General features: G+C 40.2%; 1 protein-coding gene across 5 annotated transcripts in view; it reads right to left on the bottom strand.

Annotated features, from left to right (window-relative positions):
- Window positions 1–17,465, bottom strand: part of FGGY (FGGY carbohydrate kinase domain containing) — a 457,075-nt gene extending 439,610 nt beyond the window's left edge. For 2 of the 5 annotated variants that reach the window (XR_001886587.1, XM_017877242.1), the window contains exon 1: window positions 17,124–17,284. The gene's annotated coding sequence lies outside the window, so the exon portion shown is untranslated. Of the gene's footprint in view, window positions 1–17,123; window positions 17,306–17,350 lie in introns of those variants that run through there. The other 3 variants (XR_001886588.1, XM_017877238.1, XM_017877237.1) reach the window with 3 other exon arrangements.
- Window positions 17,466–22,645: the final 5,180 nt, after the last annotated feature.

The raw sequence follows: 22,645 nt of genomic DNA on the forward strand, positions 1-22,645 counted from the left end.
ATTCCCATAGGTTTTTGGGGAACAGGTGGTGTTTGGTTACAAGAGTAAGTTCTTTAGTGGTGATATGTGAGATCTGGGTGCACTCCTCACCCAAGCAGTATAAAATGAACTTTGTAGTCTTTTATCCCTCACTCCCTTCCCACTCTTTCCCACTGAGTCCCCAGTGTCCATTGTGTCATTTTTACACCTTTGCATCCTCATAGCTTAGCTCCCACTTATGAGTGTGAACATACAATGTTTGGTTTTCCATTCCTAAGTTACTTCACTTAGAATAATAGTCTCCAATCCTATCCAGGTTGCTGAGAATGCCATTAATTCATTCCTTTTCACGGCTGAGTAGTATTCCATCGTGTGTGTGTGTGTGTGTGTGTGTGTGTGTGTGTGTGTGTGTATCATAGTTTCTTTACTCATTGATTGATGGGCATTTGGGTTGTTTTCACATTTTTGCAATTGCTGACACCCACATCTTTTAATATGTGTTATCTATACCTAGTCATTCTCGCCACATCTAACAAGCTTGATTTCCAGCAAACAAACAAATATTAAGTGCTTTCACTATGCCAGGATGCTAGGAATAAGAGGCTGAAAAATACATTATCTCTAATTTTAACAAACTGACAGTCTAATGTTACGGTCTGAATGCTTGTGTCCTTCAAAAATGTATGTGTTGAAACCTAACCCTAAGGTGACGGTACTAAAAAGTGAGACTTTTGGGAGATGATGAGGTCATGAGAAATGAACCCTCATGAACAGGATTAGTGTCCTCATAAAAGAGGCCCAAGGAAGACTCTTGCCCCTTCTACCGTGTGAGGACACAGCAACAAGTCAGCAGTCTGCAACCCAGAAGACAGTCCTCACCAGATACCAAATCTGCCGCTGCCTTGATCTTAAACTTCCCAGTCTCCAGAACTGTAATAAGTGTTGCAAATTAGCCACTACTTTTATGGTATTTTTTCGTAGCAGCCTGAATATACTAAGATTAATGTAAAGACCTGAATTTTGAAAATCAAATGGTGATGACTCAAGTTATTCCTCATTTATATACCTCAAGCAAAACCTAATGCACCTAGTAAAACTGCATATAGTGGTAAAGTGGCTTCATGCTGCCACCAGAATTCTGATCATCCATACTTTAGGAAAGAGGCATCCCATACCAACTCCACCTTTTTCCGTAGAATGAAGAGAAGTTAGTGAGTTAATGGAGGTACCAGTTTACTGCTTTCATTACTGTTCCAACAGTTCTGACCAACGAGGTCAGAAACTCAGTATTTTTCAGAGTTTTGGGAATCCTTATGCTCTTTACTGAGCCCATTTTTAAAGACTAACAAGAGGTGACTGGAAGAGGGACATGGTATCAAATCAGAAAGACAGTAGAAAAGTTGACTATCTTTTTAAATTTAAAGTTGGATTTCAAAAGGCAGAAAAGACAGAACCTACCAAATCCCCATGTATGCCTCACAATGTGGCAGCCACAAGAATCCAAACTGAGCCAGTTTTGGATGGTGAACCATCTTCAATGGTGGCCAGAAACCATCACCTTCCAAGAGTCACACAGGTAATGCCCAACAGCAGTCACAAGGGAAACATAAAATCCAAACTTGGCTGAAGCCAAATGCACAGAACAAGTCCTAAAGATATCATGGATGAAAAGTCTGACTCATCAAATGACGTCCCCAAACTCCACCAACAAACATCCCCTTAAAGAAATGAAACTTCAGATCTCCCATACCATCTTTCATAAAACCTTGCTTACTCCCTCCCAAGGGTTCTGTTCAACCTTGTGTTCCAATAAAGCACATTTACTTCTTTATAATGCCTTCCTGTGTTGCCGTACCAAGCCATTCCCTTTACAGAGAAAAGGAGAGGAGAACCCACATTTATAACACCTACCAAAATATATGTTGTTTCTCCCATCTACAAGAGGAAACTGAAGTGCTAAAAGAGTCAATATCCTGTTGATAGTCACAAAGCCCATAGAGGGACAAAGCCATATTAAAGTTCAGGTTTGCCAAAAGCAATTGCAAAAAATGCCAAAATTGACAGATGGGATCTAATTAAACTAAAGAGTTTCTGCAGAGCAAAAGAAACTATCAGCAGAGTGAACAGGCAACCTACAGAACAGGAGAAAATTTTTGCAATCTACCCATCTGACAAAGAACTAATATCCAGAAGTTACAAGGAACTTAAACAAATTTGCAAGACAAAACAAACAATCCCATCAAAAAGTGGGCAAAGGATATAAACAGACACTTCTCAAAAGATCATTTATGCAGCCAACGAACATATTTTTAAAAGCTCAACATCACTGATGATTACAGAAATGCAAATCAAAAACAAGATGAGATACTATCGCATGCCAGTCAGAGTGGTGATTATTAAAAAGTCAAGAAACAACAGATGCTGGCGAGGCTGTGGAGAAACAGGAATGCTTTTACACTGTTAGTGGGAATACGAATTAGTTCAACCATTGCGGAAGACAGTATGGTGATTCCTCAAGGATCTGAAACCAGAAATACCACTTGACCCAGCAATCCCATTACTGGGTGTGGTATATACCCAAAGATAAATTATTCTACTATAAAGACACTTTGCACATGTATGTTTTTGCAGAACTGTTTCAATAGCAAAGTCATAGAACCAAAACAAATACCATCAATGATAGACTGGATAAAGAAATGTGGCAATATATACCATGGAATACTATGCAGCACAAAAGGAATGAGTCATGTCCTTCACAGGGACATGAATGAAAATGGAAGCCATCATCATCAGCAAACTAACACAGGAACAGAAAACCAAACACTGCATGTTCTACTCATAAGGTGAGAGCTGAACAATGAGATTCACATGGGACACAGGGTGGGGAAAACAACAATAGGGCCTTTTTGGGGGTGGGGGATGAGGGGAGGGAACTTAGAGGACCGGTCAATAGGTGCAGCAATCACTATGGCACAATGTATACCTATGTAAGCAGGTTCTGCACATGTATCCTGGAACTTAAAGTACAATATTGAAAAAACAAGAATCTTTAAAAAAAAAAAAAAAAAAAAGTTCAGGTTTGTTACCAGCCAGAGCTGAACTCTTCCTACCATCCCTGAAATGACTTGGCTTTCCACACTAACCAAGCTGCCTATGTCCTGGGCACACACAGAATGAAGTTTCAAATCTGTTTATCCTGTAAAGCCTTCTCAGATGATCATTAGAAATGTCTTCTCCATGATCCAGTTAATACAGACTACCTGATATCATGATAAATCCTACTGTGGAAAACATTAGATATTAACTGAAAATGCTCTGCCCCCTACCTTCCTTGTATGAGTACAATGCATTATAATGTAGTAGTCAGTGGAATTACTGGGTTGTGGAGAAGAGGATTATGAATATATAAAATAGTCAAACATCTTTTAAAATAAAAAGACCATAAAAAAATTTTCCTCCTCTGCAGAGTTCTAGCAGCATTATGAGCAAGCCTTCTATGTGGCTTGTGGCTGAAGCACCACACTCCTCTTTGGAGCAGTCTCCCTCCCAAGCAGGGGACCCCATTTAAATAGGAACACACACTGAGGAGAGAAGGACGATGGAGAGAGGGTCCACCCAACAAGTGGATCAACAGAGTCAGTCCATCTTCTACAAACCCAATGGACATCCCAAGTTCCCTAAATGCAGACATTTAAATGTGATAGTGTCTTATTCCTGTGCCAGGACCCTGGAGACAGAAAGGGTGATAGCGGTGGGGAGGTGGGGGGGACTCATTTCCTAATTCTAAATGCAGAATTATTTCATTTTAATCCCTAATATGCCAATTACAAAACTAGGCCCATAATGGGGAAATGATACGCAAATTTAGTGATTTCTTCTTACATAGATTCTTCCTTTTGAAATGTGAATTCCTGACCTCTCTTTGAGTTCTGAATAATTTAAACATAGACATACAGTTTCTCCCCTCATTGCTTTCTTCTTCAAGAGGTTTCTGTTGATTTGCTGACATAATTAACTATGAAATGATTTTCTACAGAACCAGACTCTCAAAGCAATGCTATTATCATTAGCATATTGGCCGAAATCCATAGTTTTTCCCAGAAAGTCACTCAAATTAAAACAACAGAAGAACCCACCAATGTTACTGACTGCTGCAAGATCTCAGCAAATTCAAGAGGAGCTGAGGACAGTATCAGGTAAAGCAACAAAATCCATTCTCCATGTGATCATGCAAAATTCCCTCCTCAGAGACAATGCCAAGCCACAGATGGGTTGAAGTCTTTGGCCCCTTCTTATGTTTACCTGTTTATGAAGACTGGTCTGGTAGCTTTTTTTTTTCTCACTCTGTCACCCATGCTGGAGTGCAGTAGTGCAAGCTCCACTCACTGTAGCCTCTGCCTCTCGGGTTTCAAGCAATTCTCTTGCCTCAGACTCCCAACTAGCTGGGATTGCAGGCACATACCACCATACCCAGCTAATTTGTTTTTGTATTTTTAGTAGAGACAGGGTTTTGCCATGTTGCCCAGAATGGTCTCGAACTCCTGGCCTTAAGTGATCTGCCCATCGTGGCCTTCCAAAGTGCTGGGATTACAGACATGAGTCACCATGCTTGGCTCTGGTCTTATAGCTTTAAGGCCGAAGGTGAAAGGCCTAAAGAATGAATTATTTGAAGATTAAACATTAGACTTGACCATTCCACAAACATGTCTCTGTCAAAAGTACCACTAGCTAAAGTACAAGCTTAAACAGCACCAATGCTTCTTCTGCCCGAAATAAAGCCCAGTATCTTTATTTGTCCCACAAGGACCTCTAAGCTCAGGCCCCTGCCTGCCTCTCTTACCTTAGCTCCCGACCTCTCTCCCTAACCTCAACCTTCATACATCAGTGCTACAAAACTACTAGAAACTATTCGAAGGAAGGCTTGGTGCTTTTATTCATACTGTTCCCTCTACCTATAATGCAAAGAATACAAGCTTACAGTTCACAGAAAAATAAATACATAGGAATCTTTCAACTCACAAATAGTGTAGGAATATAAATCAAAACAACACTAAGATCTAATTTTACATCTAACAAATAGGAAATTGAAAATTTTGATAATACCCACTTGGCAAAAGTGTGGAGAAACAGGCAGTTTCATACACTTTTCGTAGAAAAGTGATTCCACCTCTAATAGAATAATTTAGTATTATCTGTCCACTTTTAAAATCAAGTCTTTTACCCAACAGTTTAACTTCTAAGAATTTATCATCTAAGAATTTAAGCACTGGCTCACCAAAAGATACACAAAACATCCACCACAACCTTTTATGTAAATGCAAGAACATATCCACGAACAGCCTAGAAGGAAATTAAATGATTATTAATTGGGGACTTTCCAAAATTGATACATCAGTAGTTGTTAAAAAGCATGAGAAAAAAAGAAAGCTGCTAATTATATATTACTAACTAAAAAAGCAAGTTCTTAGATGGTACAGTATGACCCCACTGGTATTATTTTTTAATAAAGAATAGAGCAAAAGCTCTATTTTCTTCATGCAATACAGTGGTTCTCAAAGTTTTATTTTCTCAAATTTTAACAGGGCCATTGGTGGTCTCTAGAAGAGTAGCAGCATTAGTATCACCAGGGAACTTGGTAGAAATTCAAAGTCAGGCCCCCTTCCAGCTCCAATGACTCAGAAGCACTGCAGTGGGGTTCAGCAGTCTGTGCTTTAAAAAGGCCTCCAGGTGATCCTGATGGATGCTAGAGTTTGAGAACCACTGTACTGTATAAAGACCTATCATAAAAGATTTCAGGAAAGACACACAAAACCTGCTTACTGCAATGACATCCAGCAAAAAGAAATACAGTGGAGGTTTCGAGGCCATTTGCCTTTCCCTCTCTGGGCTGTCGGAATGTTCTCAATGAGCAGCCATTACAGTAATAGGAAGGAAGACCTTCTCTGTATTCAGCTGAACTGTGCTTTGTATAGCTTCTACCCGCTAGTCCTAATTTTTATCCCAAAGGATCATCCAAACTGCCTTTTTCACCCTTATACATGGGCTACCCTTTCAAATGTTTTAAGATGACTCTGATGACCTCCTATAAGGTCTTCTTTTCTCCATGCTATACATTTGCAGTTCCTGTAACTTTCCTCCATGACATGCAGAAAAGAGAAGCAGCAGCATCAAGAGAAATGAAAGAAAAAGAGAAGCAGCAGCATTAAGAGGCACTAACCATATTTAATCAGAATGATCTTCAGTTACCCATGTTTCCACATGACACTGCACGGAGATGAGATAAGCTGGGCTAGCTGCACATGGTAAGCACATGGCAAGTCTTCCTTTTCCCTCTACCTTTCTGGAGGTCCCCTGGATACAACACATGCTGGGACACATCACTGGCCCATTCAGCCCAGCATCCACACTCTGACAAGGATAAGTTGTTCTAGATAGGAACAAAGTATCTATGACACTAACATAAAAAATAATCTGCTCTTTAAGGGAGAAGGCAAAGGGAGCTGGGGCATCTTCACAAACTGTCTTTGAAGGGGAACTCAGAGGTAATCCTTGTCAAATACACTATTCTTCCCTTAAGGGTTCACTAGAATTAGTGTTATTTGTGTTTTATCAATATGTACCTTCACATGAATCCAAATGTTTCTTAGACATACTTATATTTTGAGCCAACCCTCATCTTACATCAATAAATTTCTTATGAACATTTACTCTGTGCAAGATGTGATGCCAGTGACTTATTAGATGGCCTTGCTAATCTTTTCTGCAACTTTTAGATGGGAAACCAAGGTTCTGAGCAGTTAGGTCACCTGCCAGGGTCAAAGAGTCAGTGAATAACAGAGAAGGATTTCAACCCTATGTTCTTTCTACTATGTCACATGACAGTTTTTTAAAGATCCTGAAAATAGCCTTATTCAAATATCAAAGCTGCCACATAATTCTACAATCCCAACATTTGGTTAACTAGATTGAGTTTGATCTGTCTAAGTCACTCTTTATTTATTTATTTATTTATTTATTTATTTATTTACTTATTTACTTTTGAGACAGGGTCTCACTCTACCACCCAGGCTGGAGTGCAGTGATGCAATTATAGCTCACTGTAGCCTCAGCCTCCTGGGCTCAAGCGATTCTCCCACCTCAGCCTCACGAGTAGCTGGGACTACAGGTATGCACCATCATGACACAATAATTTTAAATTTTTTTATAGAAATGGGGTTTTGCCATGTTGACCAGGCTCGTCTCGAATTCCTGGGCTCAAGCTATCCTCCCACCTCGGCCTCCCAAAGTTCTGAGATTACAGGCATGAGCCACCATGCTTGGCCTCATTCTTCATTTTAAAGACTTTTTTCTTCTTCTCAATTTTTGTCTTGCAATATCCAGTCAGTAACCAAGTCCTTTCTTAATCTCTCTCCCATAGCCTGTTCAGCAGAATCCAAGCTACTCAGCTCTCCAGCCTAGTCTGCAAAGGATTTCAGTGTAGCTCAGCCCCAAATCTAGATAGTTAAGGGACTGGTAATATATTTAGCCTGAACAATTTTTATTTGGTTTTCCTATCCTTCCTAAGCCCACTCTATACACGTCACTGTATATTCCTCCCCGACTACATATCCATTCTCCAGCTTCTCTCCCCGCTATCTGTCCTGGGGACAATAGTCTGAATCTCCAAGACTCTCTAATCCTCTGTCTTTTAGTTGGGTTTCAGCAATGGAGAGCTCTAGCTGAAGCCTCAAAGGAAGGAGGAGAGTAAGGTCAGGCCTCCTTTCCCATAGAGTTGGCCCGGGCCAGCTGCTTCTCTTGGGCCAAAATAACTCTCCAGGCAGCCTTCTCCACACAATTTCTCCTTTTGGGTTCTGGTAACCAGTCCTTCCCTCACGCTTTTGGGTCTAAGGATGTAACAGTCTTCTTGTTCAGGCATTCAGGCTGCCCTCACTTTACTCAATAGTTCTTTTATTGAAAATTATCCTAATTTAGGTATATCTTATGTTTTTCCCTCTGATATACTTCCTTCACCATGCTCTTAGCACCCTGAAGTGGTAAAAGTTCCCCTTTATTACTGGTACCCGAGTACCTCAAAAATCCCTTCCTCATATCTTCGAGTAGTCCTTTCTTTACATTTTCCTCAAAAATTCTAGTTGAATGCTTCCAATTTCAGCCAAGATGTAGTAACAGGAATCATATTTACCTCCCAGCTTAAAACAATGGGGGAAAAATAGAAAACGAAGATTCTCATGACATTGGACATGAGGCAACAGAGTAATAACACAGAGATGGGAAAAAATGAAATAAGTCCTTCAATGGTTCAAGTTTAATCCCTGGGAAATGTCTGCAGATGGTGGCACAAGAAGGACAAACACACACCAAGCCCAGCAGTCTCCCTGAGTTGAGGAGACAGCGCCGAAAGTCTGTGGCGAACAAAAAGGCTAGAATCTTGGGCAAGAGAGGAGAGAGCTGCAGAGAAGAATTCCAGAGAATTGCAAAGGTACTCCTCAAGTATTCAGGAGAGTACTAATCATCCATACCAATGCATCCATATGTGAAAACAATCTGAGGCAGAAGCACCAAAAAGGATTAGAGTGAACAAATCAGTGGGCTTCACATAAGGTCAGGAAGAGTTCTATTCATAACAGCCAGAGTAGAAAGCCCCATAACTCACAGGGAATTGGGTAGAGTATAAATTCTACCAAACATTTAAAGAATTAATACAATTCTTCTTGAACTCTTACAAAAAATTAAAGAGGAAGGAATACTTCCAAACTCATTTTATGAGGCCAACATTACCATTACCCTTAAACTAAAGCTAGACAAGGACATTATGAGAAAAGATAATTACAGGCTAATATCCACAATGAAGACAGATGCAAAAATCCCCAATAAAATACTAGCAAACCAAATTCAACAGCACATTAAAAAGATCATTCACCATAATCAAGTAAGTAACTATCCTTGTAATGCAAGGATGACTCAACATATGCAAATCAATAAATGTGATACACTACATTCACAGAACAAAGGATAAAAATACTATATCTCAATAGATTCTGCAAAAACATTTGACAAAATTCAACATACTTTCACAATAAAAACTATCAACAAATTAGATATAGAAGGAATCCACCTCACATTATACAGACCATATATGACAAGCCCAAAGCCAATATGATACTCAACATTAAAAAGCTGAAAGCTTTTCCTTTAAGCTCAGGAACAAGAGAGAATGCCCACTCTTACCACTATTATTCAGCACAGTATTGGAAGTCCTAGCTAGAGCAACTACACAAGAAAAATAAATGAAAGGCATCCAAATTGGAAAGGAAGGCATAAAATTGTCTGTTTACAGATGACATGATGTTATATGTAGAAAACCACCCAAAGACTCAAAAAAAAAAAAAAAAAAAACTGCTAGAACTAATAAATTAATTCAATACAGCGGCAGAATACAAAATCAACATACAAAAATCAGCTGCATTTCTATTCACTAACAATGAACTATGCCAAAAAGAAACTAACAATCCCACTTAGAAGGGCATCAAAAAGGGAAAAATAGGACAAAACTTACCAAGGAGGTGAAAGATCTGTCTATTGAAAACTATAAACCTATGATGAAAGAAACTGAAGAAGACACAAATAAACGGAAAGAAATCCACGTTCATGGATTGGTAGAAATAATATTGCTAAAATAACCATACTACCCAAAGTGATCTGCAGATTCAAAGTAATTCCTATCAAAATACCACTGGCATTTTCCAAAAAAATAGAGAAAACAATCCTAAAATTCATATGGAACCATAAAAAACTCCAAATAGCTAAAGCAATCTTGGGAATGAAGAACAAAGCTGGAGACATCACACTTTCCAATTTCAAATTATATTACAAAGTCATAATAATCATAACAATATGGCGCTTGAATAAAAAGAGACATATACACTAATGGAACCAATAGAAAACCCAGAAATAAACTACTCATATACAATCAACTACTCTTTGACAAAAGCAACAAAAATACACAATGGGGAAAGGGAAGTCTCTTCAATAAATGGTGTTGGAAAAACTGGATAGTCATGTGAAAGAATGAAATTGAACCTTTATACTATACACAAAAATCAACTCAAAATGGATTACAGATGTAAACCTAAGACCTGAAACCTTAAAACTCATAGAAGAAAATAGACAAAAAACTCCTCGACATTGATCTTGGCAATGATTTTTTGGATATGACATCAAAACCATGGGCAATAAAAGCAAAAATAAACAAGTGAGGCTACATCAAAGTTTCTGCACAGTAAAGGAAACAATCGAGAACATGAAAAAGCAACCTCTAAAAGAGAAAATATTTACAAATCATATATCCCAATAAGGGCTTAAAATCCAAAATATATTTTTAAAAATGTATACAACTCAAAATAAGTACCTTGATTTCTTTTAATGGGCAAAGAACTTGAATAGACATTTTCCCAAAGATGACATACAAATGCCTAATAGGTATATGAAAACATGCTCACCCATGACTAATCATCAGCAAAGTGTAAATCAAAAGCACAATGAGAAATCACTTCACACCTATTATGATAGCTATTATCAAAAGTCAAAGAATAAGTATTGATGAGAATATGGAGAAAAGGGAATTGTTGTACACTGTTGGTGGGAATGTAAATTGGTGCAGCCATTATGGCAAACAGTACAGAAGTTCCTCAAAATAATAAAAATAGAACTACCATATGATACAGTAATCTTACTTCTGGATATATATCCCAAAGAAAAATCACTACTTGGTGTTATAGCTGTACTCCCACGTTCATTGCAGCATTACTCACAATAAGGTATGAAAACAACTTTAATGTCCATAGATGGGTGAATGGATAATGAAAATGTCACACATATATATGCAATGGAATATTATTCTGCCTCAAAAAAGATTCCTCCCGTTTGCCAAAACACGGATGAACCTGGAATACAACATGCTAAGTGAAATAAGCCAAGGACAGAAAGAAACACTGCATGATATCCCTTATATGTAGAATCTAAAAAAGTCAGCTCATAAAAACAGAGAGGAGAATGGCAGTTACCAGGGATTGAGGAAATGGGGAGATGTTCATCAAAGAATACAAACTTTCAGTTATTAGAAAAATTTCTGGAGATCTAATGTACAACATAGTGCTTACAGTTGATAATTCACTGTATACTTTAAATGTGCTAAGAGAGTAAATCTTAAGTGTTCTCACCACACAAAAAAAGAGTAACTACATGAGGTGATGGATATAATTAGCTTGATTGTGGTAATCATTTCATAACATATATCAAATTGCATTGCACATCTTGAGTATGTACAATTTTTACTCGTCAATCATACCTCAATAAAGCTGGGAGGGAAAGGAAATGGATAACCCGAATAGTCCTATATGTATGTAATCAAACGACTTTGCATTTAGCCTCCTGCCCCCAAAAGAACAACTGCATGCTCTGATGGCTTCACTAGTGAAACCTACTAAACAGGGTTTTTTTTTTGGCATTGTGAATGGATTTTTTAAAACTTATTTAATAAGATTCGGTTAAACTTTCAACAAGCTGAATAAAGTTCAATTTTATTTAAATACTTTAGATTTGCATTTTTTATATTAATAAATTATTTTTTTCTAATCCTCCTTCCTCCTACCCCCAACCCTCAAGTAGATCTCAGTGTCTGTTGTTCCCCTCTTTGTGTCCATTTCTTTTCATTGTTTAGCTCTCACTTGTGAGAACATGCAGTATTTTTGGTTTTCTGTTTCTGTGTTAGCTGGCTCAGGATAATGTTCTCCAGCTTGCTCCATACATGCTGCTGTAAAGGACATGATCTTGTTCTTTTTGTGGCTGGATAGTATTCCATGGTGTATATGTACCACATTTTCTTTATCCAATCTACCAGTGACGGGCATTTACATTGATTCCATGTCTTTGCTATTGTGAAGTGTTGAAATAACATTTAAGAAACAAAAATACCAATTCTACATAATCTCTTACAGAAAAAATCAAAATGGAAGAAATACTTCCTAATTCATTCTATGAGGCCAGATTTACTGAGAGATCGGGTATTTAGATCATATAAGAAAACTGTAGATCAATATCCATCATAAGGATGGATACAAAAATTCTTCAAACTTCAGCTAATAAAATTCAACAATATAAAAAAAAGGATAATATGCCCTGACCAATAGGGTTTATCTCAGGAACACAAGATTTAACACTGGAAAAAAAAAAATCTATAAATGTAATTCAACACATTAAGAATCTTTTTTAAAAATACGAATGATCAGCCGGGCGCAGTGGCTCACACCTGTAATCCCAGCACTTTGGGAGGCCGAGGCGAGCAGATGACCTAAGGTCAGGAGTTCAAGACTAGCCTGACCAACATGGAGAAACCCATCTCTACTGAAAAAAAAAAAATTGGCTGGGTGCGGTGGCGGCGCATGCCTGTAATCCCAGCTGCTTGGGAAGCTGAGGCAAGAGAATCACTTGAACCCAGGAAGTGGAGGTTACAGTGAGCTGAGATCACACCATTGCACTCCATCCTGGGCAACAAGAGTGAAACTCCGTTTCAAAAAAAAAAAAATGATCACAACAGTCATAGGAAAAACAACAAAATTACAACATACCTTACTGAGAATTTTAAAAAATTCTCAGTAAGGTAGGAATACAATGAAACTTCCTAAACCTGATAAACCATATCTACAAAAGATATACAACTAGAATCATGCATCATACTTAATGATGAAAAAATGAATGCATCTCCCTCAGATCAGGAAGAAGGCAAGATGTCAGCTCTCATCAGTTCTATGTAAAGCAATGGTTCTGGCTAGTGGAATACAGCAAGGAAAATAAAAGGCAACCTCATTGGAAAGGAAGTAAAACTATCTTTATTTATAGATGACAGGATCACCTAAATAGAAAATCTGATGGCATCTACAAAAAAGCTCTTAGAAATAATAAACACGTTAGCAAAATTTCAGGATACACAATCAATATACCAGTAGCAAGAAAACAATTGGAAATTAAATTTTTAAAATACATAAAATTTTAATATCATTTACAATATCATCAAAAAATAGGAAATACCTACAGATAATCCAACAAAGATGCGTAAGACCTATGTATTGAGAGCTACAAAATATTGCCTAGAGAAATAAGGAAGACTTAAATAAATGAACAGATATAACGTGTCCACGGGTCAGAAGACTTGGTATTTCAAATGTCAATTCTCCCCCCAAATTAATGTATTCATTCAATACAATTCCAGTTAAGATCTAAATAGGCCTTTATTTTGAAATGGACAAAATGATTATAAAATTCATATGGAAATAAAAACTAGAATAATCAAAACAAATTTTAAAAAGAACAAAATTAAAGGACTTATACTAGCTGATTTCAGTACTTATTACAAAGCTATATTTATCAAGACTATGTGGTATTGGCATTAAAATAGACAAGAGATCAATTGAACAAAATAAAACACAAAATTGCCCCAATGTATACATGGTAAATTGATTTTTGAACAAAGGTGCAAAGGCAATTCAACGAAGATAGGCTTTTCAGCAAATGGTGCTGGAACCACTGGATAGCCATATGCAAAAAAAACTTGATTCCATATTTCATGTCCTATACAAAAATTATCTTAAAATGATCACAGATTTAATATAAAACCAAAATGACAAAACTTCTTTTAAAATAGGAGGAATATTTGAAACCTTAGGTTAAGCAAAGATATCTTAGATAAAACACAAAAAACATGATCCATAAAAAATCAGATTGGTAACATTTATTTAACCAAAATTATAAATTAGACTTCATCAAAATTAATGCTGATTTCAAAAGACACTGTTAAGAGACAAGCATCAAAGTAAGATAAAATATTTGCAAGTTACATGTGATAAAGAACTTACAATAAGAATAAAGAATTCTCAAAGCTCAATAAAAAGAAAATAAAAAGCTCATTTTTTTAAATGGGCAAAAGATTTAAGATATACTTTACCTTAGAGGGTATACAAAGAGGAATTAAAAAGGGTACAAGCAATCTTTGGGGTTATTAGGTATGTTCTTTTGATGGTCATGATGGTTTTCATAGATATATGTATATAACAAAACTTCTCCAATTAGGCACTCTCAATAGGTACAGTTTATTGGATGTCAATTATTCCTCACTAAAGCTGCTACAAAATAGCCCACTCAAGAACACCTACTGAGGACTACATTCCTTCTTATCCCTACACTCAATCAGTAATTAATTTCCATTAGATATGAGCTCTAAATTTCTCTTCAAAGAATGTCAGTATGTTCAATTATTTTCTACTTTTAAACTTAACTTCCTCATAAAGCAACCTTTTTCGATCCCCTGCTCCACCCATACTCACTGACTCATTCCGATTACCTGCTCATTCTCCACCCTGACTCATTCTGATTTCCTGCTCTGCCATAACCATTTTTCTCGCCAAAGCAGTCACCCCGTCACTCTCTTTAAATTAGCCAACTGTAATTAGTTTAGCCTGTGCAGTCTAACCCTAGCCAATAGGTGAACAACACAGCAGCAGGGGCCACAATGCATCAGGAATAAGACCCCCTTCCCCTCCCTTGTCCAGGTGTGCGCTCACCATTGCTCCATCTGTGAGGGCACATCCTTCTATAGAAGTAAATTGCCTTGCTGAGAAGAAAAAAAGAAACTTTGATATTTAAGTGCTATTTCTTTTATGGCACCAAAACTTTATAACATTCCTAACCATTCTATTTTCCTAATCTCTCTCCATTCCCATAACTATACACCCTAACACCTCTCGCACCTATATTACAATTACCTCTATCCAGGCTTCACCAATCCAATTCATTGTCCAAACTGCAGCCAGAATTAATTTTCTATAACATAAACCTGAGAGCATCGCTGTTTGCCCTGGAGATATATTTCAAACTCCCCAAGATGATTCACCAGACCCTTCCTGATCTGGCCTTCACCCTCCCCAACCTCCTGTCGGGTGACTTTCCACCTCAGCCTTTCCTGCACAGCCATACTAATCAACCATGTGCCATGCTTCCGTAGTTCTGCACATGCTGTTCCTGGTTCATATAATCCCTTACCCTTTCTCCAGCCCACTGATACTTAGGCTTTGGAACTCAGCTCCAGTAGTCCCTCCCGGGAAGTCCTCCCCAATTGGCTTCCCCATGTTGAGCCATTTGCCCTTCTCTCAACTCCTGGGAGTCTTCTGCATACCTTTTCACTGTACTCATCTCACTATCACATAATCTCCCTCATCAAAGTGGACTGAAGCAAACTGGATGAAAGCTTAAAAGCAGAGACCAAGTCTTACTCATCTGCTCTTTCCCAGAGATACAACCATTCTGGGCCCAAAGTATGAGGACAAGATGAGTGAACAAATGACTACATGAAGAACTGATTTGGATGATCTCTTACACCACTTGGGTTGATTCTATGTCCCTCCATTATAAAAAGGTGGGCGGGTGAGAGAGTAAGTGATCTCTGTAGCACATTCTGGTAAAAGAATCATTTCAAATCCCCTTGGGGGTGGGGGTAGCGGGTTCCACTCTGGCTAGGAGATTAAGGGCAAGATTCATTACCTCAATTGTTTTAAAAACCAGCTGGTAATTGACTGTGATTTAAACTATTTAAATCAGTAAGTGAAAGGTTAGGTAAAGGGAACTATTTAAACTAATAAGTGAAAGGTTAGGGAAAGGGAACCAAATTTCAGGAAAAGACAAGGCCCACAGCAAAAACTAACACCGCCTGGAAGGCCCAGCCTCCTCCCAGTAAACTTCTTAATTTCATCCAGAAAGACACAGCTCTCCACCCTCTGGGGTTATGCCCTTCTCCCAGCACACATGTTTTGACTTCCAAATCCAGCCAGGCAGGCTCCCAACCTCCCTCCCCCTCAAAATGGATCTCCAGGCCCAGCTGACCCCCTCTGATCTGTTCCCCAAATCATCCTTAATAACAGTGATCTGGGCCTCCCACTAGGCGATCCTCCAAGAGCCAGGCCAGTGGCCATCAGGTCAAGAGCCAAGCATGAGGGCCCCATTAACAGGAGACTCCCAGAAGACCAAGCGGCAGTCATCTGGCTGGAAAATCCAGCAAGCAAGTTAAAAAGGAAAAAAATCAGGACATACACGTGGTGGATCATAGGAAAAAAGAGGAAAAGCAAGCAAAAACTATACAACGTAAAACTCTACCATTTAAATAACAGCCACAAAATAAAAGACTCTCCCTTCTTTCATTATGATGTACAATTCAAAAGAATAAGCACCTCACCCCTCTTGGTCTCATACTTTAAAATTTAACCTAAGGATAACTGCTTTTCAGACTTTGGTCATGTCATGACTGACTCTTCAGGGAAGAAATCTGTGTTAAGATACAGAAGCGCTTTAGTGGAAAACAGCCCAAGATGAGGGAAATTCACCATTTTGCACCTTGTCAATTTTTTTTTTTTTTTTTTTTTTTTTTTGAGGCGGAGTCTCTCTCTGTCTCCCAGGCTGGAGTGCAGTGGCACGATCTCAGCTCACTGCAAGCTTAGCCTCCTGGGTTCACGCCATTCTCCAGCCTCAGCCTCCCGAGCAGCTGGGACTAAAGGCGCCCACCACCACGCCCAGCTAATTTTTTGTATTTTTAGTAGAGACGGGGTTTCACTGTGTTAGCCAGGATGGTCTCGATTCTCCTGATCTCGTGATCCGCCCGTCTCGGCCTCCCAAAGTGCTGGGATTACAGGCGTGAGCCACCGCGCCCGGCCCCTTGTCAATCTCTAAATAAAAAGGAAACGGATAAAAATGGAAAGATATCCCTAGGCCTTTCTACTCAGGACAACTGTAAACAAACAGCATTATCTCATGTAAACTCAGCTGTGCCTCAAACATTATCACAAGTGCTGGAAGCGTTTAAAGCTACAAGCAACACTAGCCTAAAAATGCCTTCGGTAGCCAGACCTGAATTAAGGGCTCCTCAAATGCCGGGAAAATGCCCTACAAGGGTAAGCGGAGGAGAGAAAGAGAACTGAATATAGTTAAATGGGCACTGATCGGAGAGGAAGCAGCACGGGTTCCAGACACCTAACGGGCAGCCTTGGGGATACAGTCAAGGCCGACCCTTCCCTTCCCTTCCCTTGAGTGGCCGGACGCCTCACCCAGAAGAGGACACAGGGGACTCAACAACGTCTCGGGAGCAACGGCCCGGCGGGTGTGAGACTAAGCGGCCAGAGGAGGAGGAAGGGGAGGAGGAGGAAGGGCAGGAGGAGGCAACCACTGCGGGAAAAGGGAGGGAAGGGCCGGGCCGGGTTGGAGAAGCGCTAAGAGCCTGCGCGCCAGCAAAAGCCCCCGGCGCCCACGTGGGACTGAGAGGCGGGTCACTTACAGTACTTGTCCAATCTGAAATTACATTTTAGCTAGAGAGATTCTGCACGTAGCCGCGCCGAGCCCCACTGCGCCTGGGCAGGGCGGTCCCCGGGTCGGCTGCAGCCCCGCCTCGCGCGCGGCCCCGCCGCCGCTGGCGCGGCCCCTGTAAAGCGCGGCCTGATTGGCCCTTTGAACCGGTCGTGGGATTGGCCGGCACCTCCGCCGGCAGAGCTGGGCAGGGCGGGAGGAGCGCGGACCCAAGACCGGCTAGGCTGCGACTGCTCAGGCTGCGAGTTCCCGGCTCTGGGGACTCACCTTGCGGAGCTCACCTAGGCGGACTCGCCGCAACCCCAGATGGGTGTGTGTGTTAGTTTACTAAACACCAGGACTGTTGTAGGCGAGTGTAAGAAATATTAAGAATATTGCATGGTTACAATTCTTGATTGCTTGCTTTGTGTCTGGTTCCTTACTCTTGACAGAAATGTTCTAACCCCGTGGCCAAGCCCCGTACTTCAACGTATGACATTCTGTAAATATGTAAAACAGATGCGTCCCTGCCTTTGAGAAGTTTTACAATTTAGTGGGTACTGGACACCGACCTCACTTAATTCTCACATGCCTTCCCTTTCTAATAATCTACATGTTATGTATCCCTGTTATACAGATGTGGGGAATTCGAAATTTTTAGCTCTTACTAGGACACACAGCTAGGAAGCAACCAAAGGGAGAATTCCAACCTGAGCTCCAGTCCGAGCTATTTTCATAAAAGGCACGATCCCAGACTGAGGGAGCTCGAGATTTGGGAGACAGTTTAGCAGTCGCTGAGTCCAAACATGTTGTTTTCCTAGAAAAGGAAACTGAGATCCAGGAAGGGGAAGTGATTTTCCAAAGACACACCTGTGAAAGGTAATAATTTCACTGAACTGATCTTAAGTGGCAGGTGCACTAAGATTGTCTGCTATCTTCACAACAACCCCAGAAGTAAATGAGTGCTCTTATCTTGGTCTTACAGGTGAGAACAGCCCAGTGAGGCTGAGACCACACAATTAGCCCCAGTCTTTGCACTGCAACTCTACCAGGGATCCTGGTTTGGCTCATTTTCTTTCTTTTGCACCATAATTGTTCACCTTTTCATTACCAGTAACATATCCAAAGACCTAGCTGTAGACTCGTTGGAATCTGTTACTTAGCAGCTGTGTGAATCAAGGGTTCAATAGGAATAATGATATTAAGATCTATTCATCTTACCTTTTCAGAGTATTATGAAGAATAAGTGTGGTAAGACATATGAAAATGCTTTGTAAAGTGTTAGATGCTTAACACATAGAAGATATTGCTTCCAGATCTGCTTCAACATACCCCAAGAATGAATAAGTGAAATATGCTGGTTTCATGCACTGTGGCAAGGGGGGTCTCATCTTGGGTAGACTTGAATAAGTTGATTTGCTGCCTGGCCTCTATGGATGGCTCTTTCTCTAGGCTTTTGTGTATTTGATTTTTTATTTGCTCCAGCAGCCATGTTGAACCATGAAAGGACCTCGGGAACGAAACGCATACACAGCAAAGCAACAAAGTGAAAGAGGCGTGGGTTCCTAGTGCAGGAGGCACCGGACTAATCAACACCACTGTCCTTCAGACCTCCACATGAAAGAAAAAGTTGCTGTCCTGTGTAAGACGCTTTTATTTTGTGTTTTCTATTGTATGGGGTCAAACCTAATAACAGATATATTACACTGTAACAGATACATTACATTGTATAATAGAATTATCAAACAGCAACCTTACAAGGTGATAGATGCAGAAACAGGCCCAAAGAGTAAAAATAATTTGTTCAAAGTTTTCCAGCCAAGTGGCGAAGGTGAGATTCTGACCTAGTTTTCACTATGTTTTTCAGTTGTGATACACTGCCTATTATGAATGAATGAATCCTTTTTTTTTTTTTTTTTCCATTTACTTCCATTTGATTCATTTATTCCAGGGAGTGACACACTTTTTCTGTGAAGGACCGATAGTGAATATTTTTAGACTTTGTGGGCAATACAGTCTCCCTTGCAACTACTCAACTTTGTAATGTAAAAGCAGCCATAGACAATAGTAAATGAGTAGGTATGACTATGTTTCAATAAAACTTTACTTACACAAGCAGGCAATGGACAATGTGGCCCATGAGCCTTAGTTTGCCAACTCCTAATGAAATGGGAAAAGTTCCCTTGTCCCCTTCACAGGACATGCAATGGGGGTGTGACTCACTTCTTCAATCCCCGCTGCACAAATCTCTAGGGAAGCATACAGACAGGCAGGCTGTGGAGCTCTGACCCCACAGCAGTGTCTGCGGTGACTGTTTACAGTCAAAGCCCCAGTTGGCCTGTGTAACAAGGTGCTCTTTTAGTTTAGCCGTCCATGGGTGGTTGTGTTAGCTCAATTAAACCCCTGCCATATTGCAAGGACAGAGGGCTTTCTGTATGCTGGGGTTCTTGCCTTGCTGTACCAGAAGAATCAGATCACACATGGGCTTCGAGAATGATTACAAGGTTTTATGGAGTGGAAGTAGCTCTCAGCAGGTGGAAGAGCCAAAAGGGAGATGGTTTTCCCCTGGAGTCGGGCTGCTTGGCGACCCAGGCTCTCCTCCGACTGCCCCAGTCAAACTCCATGTCGTTCTGCCAGTTGGTGGCCTGCTGGTGTCAGTGTGTTCCTCTCACCATCCAGCTGCCCGTGTGTTCCTCCGCTGATGTGTTCCCCTCAATGTCCAGCCACCTGTGTGTCTACCTGCTACAGTCTTGTGGTTTTTATAGGCACAGGATGGGGGCGTGGCAGGCCAGGGTGGTCTTGGGAAATGCAATATTTGGGCAGGAAAACAAAAATGCCTATCCTCACCTAGGTCCTTGGGCACACGTAAGCATGTCCCTGTCCCCTTCCCTATCATTTAAAGGGACCACATCCTTCACTTCCCAGCACTTCTGTATCACTAATTTATTATATTCTGATGTTCCATCACAAAAGTGCATAGGGGACATATTATAGAAGGTCCCCCACCTTCTGTGACATTGTGAAATTGCAAGCATGCTCATACTGCTGTCCAACATAAGGGTGAATGACAGTATGGTTCAGAAGATCCCTAAACTGACGGTCATTAGCTCTGGGCCATGAGTTCTTATCTGCCATTGCTATGATTTGAATGTGTCCCCAAGAAAGCATGTATTGGAAACTGGAATCCCCAATGCAATAGTGTTGGGGGGTGAGGCCTAATGAGAGGTGGTTAGGCCATGCAGGCTTTACCCTCATGAATGGATTAATGCCATTGTCACAAGAATGAGTTCATTATAAAAGGACAAGTTTGATTTCCCACGATTTCCCAACTCCTCTTTCTCACCCACTCACTTTCTGCCATGGGGTGACACAGAAGAAGACACTCCCCAGATGCCAGCAACTTGATATTGGACTTCCCAGCCTTCAGAACTGTGAGAAATAAATTTATTTTCTTTGTAAGTTACCCAGCCTCTGGCATTCTGTTATATCAGCACAAAACAGACTAAGACAGCCACTGAAACCAGATCTATGTCCCTGACCACCCCCATTTGCCTCAGTTTCTCTCTATATATCATAGGAACAAATAATGCAAATGCTATCTATACTTCCCCATGACTACAGGGAGACCAGGAAGGGATGAAATATATAATCACACTTTGAAAATATATAAATGTTATCCAACCATACATCCATTGTTTCACATCAGGCTGGACCATGTAGCTTCCTCTGTACCGTTTAGTTTCCTGCCCTTATCTCTATCACAGATCATATATCAAATGCCTAGTAATTATCAGTGCATCTACATATTCCCTATTCTCCTTCCCAACAATACATAAAAGGTTATTGCATTGCATTGAATTATAAGACTTGATTACTGGAAAGTCTAGACATCACTCAGGGTCATTGAGGGGCAGCATGGGGATTATGCAGTGTCATTATCCACTAAGCACACTGCAGGTCACACCAGTGAAGTAGCGCGTCAGAAGTAAGCAAGACAGAGCTGGGTTGTGAAACTCTGGAACCAGCTGAGCTGGAAGTTGGTGTAATTTCCTTCCTGCTCAGAGATGGTTCCATATAGTAGACAGACGAGTCATGGTGCTTCTCTGGTAACCTGTGGAGGCCCTGTAATGCTCTAACTTCATTCTATGAAAGCTTTTCCTGCATTAGCAACCTGCCCATTACCAGAGAAAAGAGACATTTTCCCTAAGATTCTTAGAATCATAGCACAGAAATTGATCTTATTATTCATTTATTCATTCCTACATTTATGTATTCATTCATTCAACAAAGATTTATTGAGTACTGGTCTAGGCATTAAAGAGATAGTGTTGAGATGAACAGACATTTTCCTTGTCCTCATGGAACTTACAGTCAGGAAACAGACATTAAAGAAATAAACACACAAATATATAATTGATTCAAGTGCAAGTAGAAAGGAAAACAGAAAACTATAAGAGAGGGAAGCTGATTTCGATTGAAGTTTAATTTAGAGTGGTGATGTTTGAGGAGGTAGATAACATGATGCATATTGTCTCTGGTCTCAACAACTCTATGAAATGCCTATTATCACAACCATTGCACAGAGAGGGAAACTGAGGTTTATGGAAATTGGGTGACTGGGCTGGGGAAGCACTACTAGTAAGTTTGGAGCAGGCTGTGCTCTCTCTGGTACTCCATGCTGCATAACAGAAACCCAGAAGGTGAAAATTTTCCCACTTCCCACCTTTGCACATACGATGCCTACTTCCACCTAAAATGCCACTCCCTTCATTCTTACTGGATTCATATTCTGCCCTCAGCATCTAGTTGAGGATGTACCTCGTCTGTACAGTTCCTCCTTCTATCTCAATTAATCTCTTTTCTTGTAGGATTCCTGCAACAATCATCAAATATTACTCACATCGCATTAAACCTAGGATAGCTTGTCAAGTTAATTCTCTTTTTCACACTCTTGCCCGGATGCTCTTACTCAGAGGCCTACAGGCAGTACAATGCCATTAGAGCCAGACAGACTTGGGCCTTCTCCCAGTTCTACAGCTTGTTTGATGGATGAGCTGGAGAAAGTTTCTTAATCTCTCTGAACCTTAGATTCTCCTTGGAGAATGATTATATCTTACAAAATACCTTTAAGCATTTGTCACAGTACTGAACAGACAGATAGTGTTTGATGCTTCTTTATCTTCTAACCAATTCCATTTCCTAGATTGGAAGCCTCTGGAGGGCAAAAACCTAGAATTCTACTTCACAATCTCAGCAACTAGCACAGTGCTCTATAATAGCAGGTGAT

This window comes from Rhinopithecus bieti, unplaced genomic scaffold (assembly GCF_001698545.2).
Source record: "Rhinopithecus bieti isolate Rb0 unplaced genomic scaffold, ASM169854v2 scaffold_6380, whole genome shotgun sequence".
Lineage (NCBI taxonomy): Eukaryota > Metazoa > Chordata > Mammalia > Primates > Cercopithecidae > Rhinopithecus > Rhinopithecus bieti.